Source organism: Heterodontus francisci, chromosome 1, assembly GCF_036365525.1.
Source record: "Heterodontus francisci isolate sHetFra1 chromosome 1, sHetFra1.hap1, whole genome shotgun sequence".
NCBI classification, from domain to species: Eukaryota; Metazoa; Chordata; class Chondrichthyes; order Heterodontiformes; family Heterodontidae; genus Heterodontus; species Heterodontus francisci.
The window spans coordinates 113607247-113616606 of NC_090371.1; the positions used below are offsets into that span (position 1 = coordinate 113607247).

Sequence of the window (9360 nt, forward strand, 5' to 3'; positions counted from 1 at the left end):
CTTTGCCAGTGCCACCTGCATCTGAGAATGAATTAAAGAAACACAATTGCATTATATGGCTCCGATAATTATGATGGTGACAATCAACAACAGCTTATATTTATATAGCACCTGTAACATAATAAAATGTCCCAAGGCACTTCACAGAGGAAATAGTGACCTGTGATTTGATTGGGGTGAAAAGAATGTAAATATACATTTTCTTTTCACATATAGTTGCAGGACACATCACCTGAAAAAATCCTTTTATACTCCAGGTAAATTTGGGCATTTTTTTCAGACTGAAAATAGTATAAAGAAAATCACTACTAACTATTTTGGTACCTATGCTATCCATAAATCCAGAGTTTAGCACACAGAAGGCCACTTGACCAATATTTTTTGTACTAATTGTTTGCTGGAGTAATCTAAAATTAAATCCACTGTTCTGTTTTCCCCCATAGCCTTGTATTGTTTTCTGCCTCAGATATTGATCCAATTTCAAAGAACAAAGAACAAAGAACAGTACAGCACAGGAACAGGCCATTCGGCCCTCCAAGCCTGCGCCGATCTTGTTGCCTGCCTAAACTAAAACCTTCTGCATTTCCGGGGACCGTATCCCTCTATTTCCATCCTATTCATGTATTTGTCAAGATGCCACTTAAATGTCGCTATCGTACCTGCTTCCACCACCTCCCCCGGCAGCAAGTTCCAGGCACTCACCAATGAAAACAATCCGCTTATATACAATACCCATTTTACCCCTTCTACAGTGTAGGAGGGTGAAGACAAAGAAGTCAGATTCTTTGCCCCACTCTGACCTCAAAAACTTCAGATCATAACCATGGTTCCCATCTTTTGGATAGAAGCTGTCGGGAATGATACTGCTGTGGTCATTTACGTTTCCTCTAGACCAGGGATGTCCAACCTTTTCATGAGAGGGGGCACATTATAATTTTTGTCCTATGTAGGGGGCTGGTGAGCAAATTTCGGAAAAACAACGGTATTAGAAATGTATTTTACTATTAATCAAAACAAAAAAAATGTGCATTTTGTGAACAAGCTTTAAATGAGAAGACTAATTTAGTAACTTACTTTCTTATCACTATGTTGAACACTGATCTAGTGAGATACCTGGCATTGTTTTTGTTTGCACAAGTAAACAAAGTCTGCCCACAAGCTTGATGTAGCAATGTGGAGTATTCCAGATAGACGTCCATTTGTCAGGACTGATCTTGATCGCTCTCCATCTCTGTCTCTCTGTCCCTCTCTGTCTCTGTGCTCATCTCTGTGTCTATCTGTCTCTCTCTACCCCTGTATTTGTCTCTCTCTCTGTCTCTGTGTGTGTCTCTTTCTCTGTCTCTCTGTCTGTCTCCCTCTCTCTCTTTGTGTCTCTATTTCTGTTTCTGGGTGTCTCTGTCTGTCAGTCTCTCTCTGTCTCTTTGTCTCTCTCTCTCTCCCCTTCCACTGTAACTCCACTCCTCTCTGTGCCCCCGCCCCCACTCCCAGGGCCCAGTTACCTCACCACCCTACTCCTGTTTACCCCAGCACCCTGCTCCCAGGACCCGGGTCTGGGCCCTGCCGCCTCCTCAGGCAGCTCCTCCTTGGTGGCGGTGGCAGAGATGAAGAGCCCGGGGCCCAAAGCCCAGGCTGGGTCCATACGCAGGCAGAGCCAGTGCTGGGCCTGGGGCCCGAGCTCAAGGTCAGGAAGGTCGCACTGGGATTGGAGTTCGGGTGGGAATGCCAGCAAACATGCAGCTCAGCCCAGACGACGCCATCTTACTAAAGGAGCCAAAATATCAGGTACGGAAGAGTGTCTGGCATCTTGGTAAAGGAGGACATGCACAGTGAAGTGTTTCTGCCATGTCAGTAAAGGAGCTGCAGCCATTGTCAGTCACAGAAAGTTTTGGCGGGCCGGAAGAAGCCAATGACGGATTTCCAGTGGCAACTTCTCATCCTTGGAGGGCCGGATGAAAACCTTTAACGGGCCGGGTTCTGGCCTGTGGGCTATATGTTGGACAACCCTGTTCTAGACCCATCTTTTGTTTCTTTCCTTGTCCCTTTACCATCTCCTTCTGCCTTTTGTCACTTAAACTCCCCTGCTCCCACCCTATCACAGACTTCCCCTTTTGTTCCTCACCCCTGAAACTTGCTTAAAACTTGCTACAGGTTTAACATTTTCCAGTTCTGATGACACATTAACTCTGTTCCTCTCTCCATGGATGCTGCCGTCTCTGTTGAGTATTTGTAGCATTTTCTTTTTTATTTGCCAATTTCCAGCATCCTCAGTATTTTGCTTTGGTTTCACTGAACCAATATAGTTTTGAACAGAAAGTCCTGGAAATACTCAGCCGGTCTGTCATGCAGCATCCGTGGAGACAGAAACAGACCTAGAACAGACCTGAAACATCAGCTCTGTTTCTCTCCCCACAGATGCTACCAGACCTGCTGAGCATTTCTAGCACTATGTGTTTATTTTTCAAATTTCCAGCATGTAGTATTTTGCTTTTAAAATAGCTTTGAACTTTTGTAATTAGGTAAACGACAGTGGGATGTCTATTCAAATAACATATAATTTATAAAAAGTAACTGGTGTGCAGTTTTTTAAAGAAATAACGCATAGCAGCTTTCCAACATCTGTAACAATGCACGCCTTCAGCCGCCTCAATGAGCAGCCGTACAGTTGCTGCATTGACAGTGTAGTACTGAGCATGCGCGCAACCACACCTAACATGGCGTTTCCCGATCACAATTTAGAAACTGCCTCACTCAACATGGCGGCGACACTGCGCCTCCCTCACTAAGCATGCGCGCTGCAGAAGAACGTAAGCCGACGGCGATCGGTTGGGAATAATAAGGAGCGTAATCGGCGAGCGGGAAGTTCCCGAGAAAAATGAAAATAAAAGTCACAGTCAGCAGAGAGCGCCAGATTCGCTGCGAAGCAGCAGCGAAAATTGGTAACGCTATCATTGTACTCAGCCTCGGATTGGAGATATATAACTCGCTAACACGCCATTTGTCAGTTGTCAGGATGGCCGAGTGGTCTAAGGCGCCAGACTCAAGGAGTTAGTCCTTCCCAATACGGGCCGGGTGTTCTGGTCTCCGACTGGAGGCGTGGGTTCGAATCCCACTTCTGACATAAACTTTTTACAACTCTCGGTTACCTCTGCAAAGTTCAGGGCAGAGGCGCATCTTAAATTAACAACTCCTGACATTTTGCAGCGTTAGAGGAAACCCCTTGAACTGTATCGTTAATATTCTCAATTGCTGTAAATGTAAAACTGTAATTGACATGACAATTGTGAAACGGAAGGGTTGGGAAGAAACTCATGACAGTATTGAAGGAAACTGATCTCCCTTGCAATGTTTGTATTTTTTGGTGCTGTTTGGAAACTGTTTTGCAATGTAATTTTTACAGATTTTTATGAATAAAGTATATTTTGGAAATTAAAAAAAAATAAAAAAATTTGCAGCGTTAGAGGGAGGACTGCGATTGAGCATATCGTAAGCAGGATGATGCACGCACCAACTTCGCTTTAAAAATTTGATTTTTCATCTATGGAATTAATAGCCCAGATCGTGCCTTTGCTGCGAAGTAGTCTTTATTTTAACAAAATGTGTTTAATTTGCAAAATAAACATTTAAAATTCTTAGCAATGTAGCCTGTCTTTTGGACCAGATGCACTTTTCACTCCTTCCACATCACTTCATCATTTCCAGACATTGTTTTTATTTCACCCCCAACTGCCTCACTCCCGAATGTTAAATTCATTGTTTCAATCCATTACTTTCCTATCATTTTGCCAAAGCAACGTGTAGCTTCTCCCACCTTAATGCATATTGTCTCAAGAGTTTATTTTAAAAGAACTAAGAGGTCTGTGTTCCTTTAAGACTGAAAAAAAAAACTGAACAGTGACTGCAGAGACTTGTTGTGGTATTTGAATGGCAGGCTGCAGGGCAATTTGTATTCAAGCAATTGGAAAGATTTCTACTAATATCCATTATAAGCCCACCGACTCCCACAGCTACCTCAACTACACTTCTTCACACCCTACCTCCTGTAAGGACTCTATTCCATTCTCCCAGTTTCTCCGTCTCCGACGCATCTGCTCTGATGATGCTACCTTCCATGATGGTGCTTCTGATATGACCTCCTTTTTCCTCAACCGAGGATTTCCCCCCACTGTGGTTGACAGGGCCCTCAACCGTGTCCGACCCATTCCCCGCACCTCTACCCTCACCCCTTCCCCTCCCTCCCAGAACCGTGACACGGTTCCCCTTGTCCTCACTTTTCACCCCATCAGCCTCCATATCCAAAGGATTATCCTCCGTCATTTCCGCCATCTCCAGCGTGATGCCACTACCAGTCGCATCTTCCCCTCCCTTCACCTGTCAGCATTCTGAAGGGATCGTTCCCTCCTCGACACCCTGGTCCACTCCTCCATTACCCCCACCACCTCGTCCCCGTCCCATGGCACCTTCCCCTGCAATCGCAGGAGGTGTAATACATGCCCATTTACCTCCTCTCTCCTCGCTATCCCAGGCCCCAAACACTCCTTTCAGGTGAAGCAGCGATTTACTTGTACTTCTTTCAATGTAGCATACTGTATTCGCTGCTCACAGTGTGGTCTCCTCTACATTGGGGAGACCAAGCGCAGACTGGGTGTCCGCTTTGCGGAACATCTCCGCTCAGTCTGCAAGCAGGACCCTGATCTTCCGGTTGCTTGCCATTTCAACACTCCCCCCTGCTCTCATGCTCACATCTCTGTCCTGGGATTGCTGCAGTGTTCCAGTGAACATCAACGCAAGCTCGAGGAACAGCATCTCATCTACCGATTAGGCACACTACAGCCTGCCAGACTGAACATTGAGTTCAGTAATTTCAGAGCATGACAGCCCCCCATTTAACTTTCATTTTTAGTTATTTTTTCTTCCTTTTTTTTTACATTCTTTTTTACATTTTTTACAATTTTTTTTTTTGCATTTATTTCATTTCATCTCATCTTAGTTTGTTCAGTTTGCTTACCCACTGTTTTTTTTCAGGTTTGCACTTGCTGCTGTTCAATATTCAGTGTATTAACACCTAATCTGTACTAATGCTTTGTCTTTCAACACACCATTAACATATTGTTTGCCTTTGCTCCGTGACCTTTTGGTCAGCTACGTGGCCTGGTCCAATCTAGACCTCCTTTGTTATCTCTTGCCCCACCCCCCACCTCACTTGCTTATAACCTGTGACTTTTCTAATATTTGTCAGTTCCGAAGAAGGGTCACTGACCCGAAGCGTTAACTCTGCTTCTCTTTTCACAGATGCTGCCAGACCTGCTGAGTGATTCCAGCATTTCTTGTTTTTATTTCAGATTTCCAGCATCCGCAGTATTTTGCTTTTATTATAGAAAGATTTACAGCAGTCTTGTGATTTGGAGTAAAAACAAGAAATGCTGGAAATAGTCAGCAGCACCTGTGGGGAGAGAAGCAGAGTTAACGTTTCAGGCCAGTGACCCTTCTTGTGATTTGGATTGTTGGGGGCTTTCAGTTTCATTTTGGCAGTGTAAAAGAGATCAGGGGAGCTGTGAGCAGCAAAATAAAAATACTGCTGGAAACTGACCAGGAATACAGCCCAGAAAACTCTCTCTCTTGAAAAATAATTCCTATATCAAAGAGGAAGAGATCCAGAGAAAGAGGAATTGCTACACTCTGGAGAAACACTGCTTTGTGTTTTGGATGTGGCAGGTTGCTGTTGCTTCCAGTCAAGAATCCCTGCCTCAAGAGTGAGTTCTGTAGTTGCTATGCTCTGTGGCGAAGGCTCCTTTGCTGAGAGTAAGTCCTGTTGACTTTTGTGTTTTTGGAAGTTCCTGACCTCTCAAGAAAGTTTTTACTGTTAGACTGCTACTTTAAATTTTAAATAGACCTGTTGCTATAACCTGTTGCTGAAAGATCTGTGCGACGCCTGCTGCAGCTGACCTACCTTGAATGCTTACCCACCTTAGACTGTTCATTAATTCCACCTGGAGAGACATTGAGTGGCATCTGACTATCCACCGATCCAGGAAATTACCACCAGAAGTTGCAACCCAGTTATTTTATTATTCCTAAGAAACTATTATAAAGTCAATATTTCCATTTTCCCCAATTAACTGTTGCTAATTGAATGTATGTGTATGCATGAGGGTTAGGACGATTAAGGAGATATAAATCTTTTCATACATATAGATTCATCTCATTGGTTTATGAATAAATAGTTAATTTTGCTGTTGTTTAAAGAAACGTGGTTTGGTGTACTTTATTCTGGGGATAAATAAAGTGATTAATTTGGCTATTTTTCTGGTAGATGGGAAACTTTACTAATATGCTGTGACCTGTGCAGTAGTGGGACTGAATTAACAGTGCATTACTCCCACCTTGGTCATAACAATATTAGTTCATTTCCTGTGGCTTCCTTACAGACAGATTATTCTCTAGACACTATCTCCTCCTGGCTGCCGGAATGGGTGGACACTTAAACAGATGAAATTTAATGCAAACAAGTGCAAAGTGATACATTTTCGAGGAATAACGAGGAGAGGCAATGTAAACCAAAGGGTACAATTCTAAAGGGAGTTCACCTGGAGGTATATGTGTGCAAATTGTTGAAAGTGCAGGGCAGGTTGAGAAAGTAGCCAAAGAGGACCACGGGATTCTGGGCTTTATAGCAGAGTACAAAAACAAGGAAGTTATGGTGAACCTTTATAAAACACTGGTTTGGCCTCAACAGGAGTATTATGTCCAATTCTGGGTAACACACTTTAGGAAGGATGTGAAGGCTTTAGAGAGGATGCAGAAAGGATTCAGGAGAATGGTTCCAGGGATGAGGTACTTCAGTTATGTGGATAAATTGTAGAGGCTGGGTTGTTCCCCTTGGAGAAAAGAAGATTGAGAGGAAATTTGATAGGTGTTCTAAATCATGAGGGATCTAGATAGAGAGAAATTGTTCCCATTTGCAGAAAGATCGAGAGTCAGAGGAAACAGACTTAAAAGTGATTAGAAAAGAGCTAAAAACGACATGAGGGAAAACACTGAGTGGTTAAGATCTGGAATGCACTGTCTGAGAACGTGGTAGAGGCAGATTCAATTGTGGCTTTCAAAAGGTAATTGGATAAGCACCTGAAGGGAGAAAAAAACTGCAGGACTACATGGAAAGGGCCAGGGAGTAGGACCAGGGGAATTGCTCTTGCAGAGTGTCGGTACGGACTCGTCAGACCAAATGGCCTCCTTCTGTGCTGTAAACATTGTATGATTCTGTGCATCCCTAGGCATTAACCGAATTAGAGTTTAAGCTTAAACAAATTTCACTTTTCTTCTTTAAACCTAAGAAAGCCTGTTTGTGCTTATTTCTTTGCCTTATAATTGGAAAGTGGTGAACAAGGATTCACCAAGGGGGAGCTAAAACATTTATTTAAAATTAAACCCTGTTACAGTAAGACCAGGTGAAGGCTTAAAGGGACCCTGAGACACCTTTCTCACCTGGTCATAACAGCAAGTATGTCCTTCCTTAGTTAAGGAGACCAAACCTGCATACTGTATTCTAGGTGTTAGTTCACCAATGCCTTGTTTAATTGTAGCAAGACTTCTTCACTCTTAAACTCCAATCCCTTTGTAACAAAAGCTAACATACCATTTTCTTTCCTAATTGCTTGCTGTACCTGCATGTCAACTTTCTGTCATTCATGCACAAGGACACTAGGTCCCTCTGAATGCAAGCATTTCCCTGTTTCTCACCATTCAAAAAATATTCTGCTTTTTATTTTTCCTACCACTTCGCCACATTGTATTCCATCTACCATGTTCTTGCCCGCTCACGCAACCCGTTAAACATGATGTACCTTTCATAAATGTGTGGTGACTCTGCTTAATCATATTATAATTTTTTAAGTGGCCTGTTACCATAGCCCTAATAATAGATTCTAGCATTTTGTCTACGACTGATGTGAAAATAACTGGCCAATAGTTCTCCTTTTTCTCTCTTCCTCCTTTTTTAAATAGTGGGGTTATGTTTGCTACTTTCCAATCCTTGGGAACTGATCTATAACCTAAGGAATTCTGGAAGAACAAAACCAATGCATTCACGATCTCTGCAGCTGCCACTTTTAAACCCTAGGATGCAGGTTGTCAGGTTCAGGGGATTTGTCGCTAATTAGTCCCATTAGTTTCTGCAGTACTATTACTTTATATATAAAGTTCCTCATTCTTGCACTCAGTTCATTGGGCAGCAACTTGCTAAACACCAGAATGCATGCGAGCTGACCTCCTAAAATGTCCATAGTTTTCCCTAGCATTGTCAGAGTAAGTGAACGGTCGCTACAGTGAGACACAGCTACCCTCACATATGGGGAAACATTCAGATGGGGACATCATTGAAGGGATCATCAGGCCACATGTATGTCATAGAAGCATAGAATCATTACAGCACAGAAGAAGGCTATTTGACCCATTGTGTCCATTCTGACCCCCCTAAGGAGCAATTTATGTACTGCCACTCTCCCACCCTCTCCCCAAATCCCTGCACATTCCTCTTCTTCAGATATTTAGAATATTTAGAAACTGTCGAAAAATATACAGTCTGCGCCTACCGAGAAACAAACCACCCAGCCTAATCCCATTTTCCAGCACTTGATCTGTATCCCTGGAGGTTACGGGACTTCAGGTGCATATCCAGACACCTTTTTAATGAGTTGAGGGTTTCTGCCTCTACTATCCCCTTACCAGCAGTGAGATCCAGACCCCAACTACCCTCCGGGTGAAAAAAAAATTTCCTCATTTCCCCCCACTCTCTAATCCTTCTACCAATCACTTTAAATCTATGCTATCTATATCTATAAATCTATAGTCACTGACCTCTCTGCTAAGGGAAATAGATTCTTCCCATCCACTCTATCCAGGCCCCTCACAACCTTGTACACCTCAATCAAATCTCCCCTCAGCCTTCCCTGTTCCAAAGAAAACAACCCGGGCTTATCCAATCTTTCCTCATAGCTGCAATTTTCCAATCCTGGCAACATCTTCGTAAATCTTTGCTGTACCCTCTCTAGTGCAGTTATATCCTTTCTGTAATGAGGTGACCAGAACTGCATGCAGTACTTAAGTTGTGGCCTAACTAATGTTTTATATATAGCTCCAGCATAACCTCCCTGATCTATATTCTATGCCTCGGCTAATAAAGGAAAGGATTCCATATGCCTTCTTAACCACCTTATCGACCTGTCCTGCTACCTTCAGGGATCTGTGGACATTCACTCCAAGGTCCCTTACTTCCTCTACATCTCTCAGTATTCTCCCATTTGTTGTGTATTCCTTTGCCTTGTTTGACCTCCCCAAATATATCACCTCACACTTCTTTGGGTT

General features: G+C 43.1%; 1 non-coding gene across 1 annotated transcript; it reads left to right on the forward strand.

Moving 5' to 3' along the window:
• Positions 1-3004: 3004 nt before the first annotated feature.
• On the forward strand, positions 3005-3118 carry trnal-caa (transfer RNA leucine (anticodon CAA)). Its single transcript has 2 exons — positions 3005-3042; positions 3073-3118. It is a non-coding gene; the product is annotated as a tRNA-Leu (tRNA).
• Positions 3119-9360: the final 6242 nt, after the last annotated feature.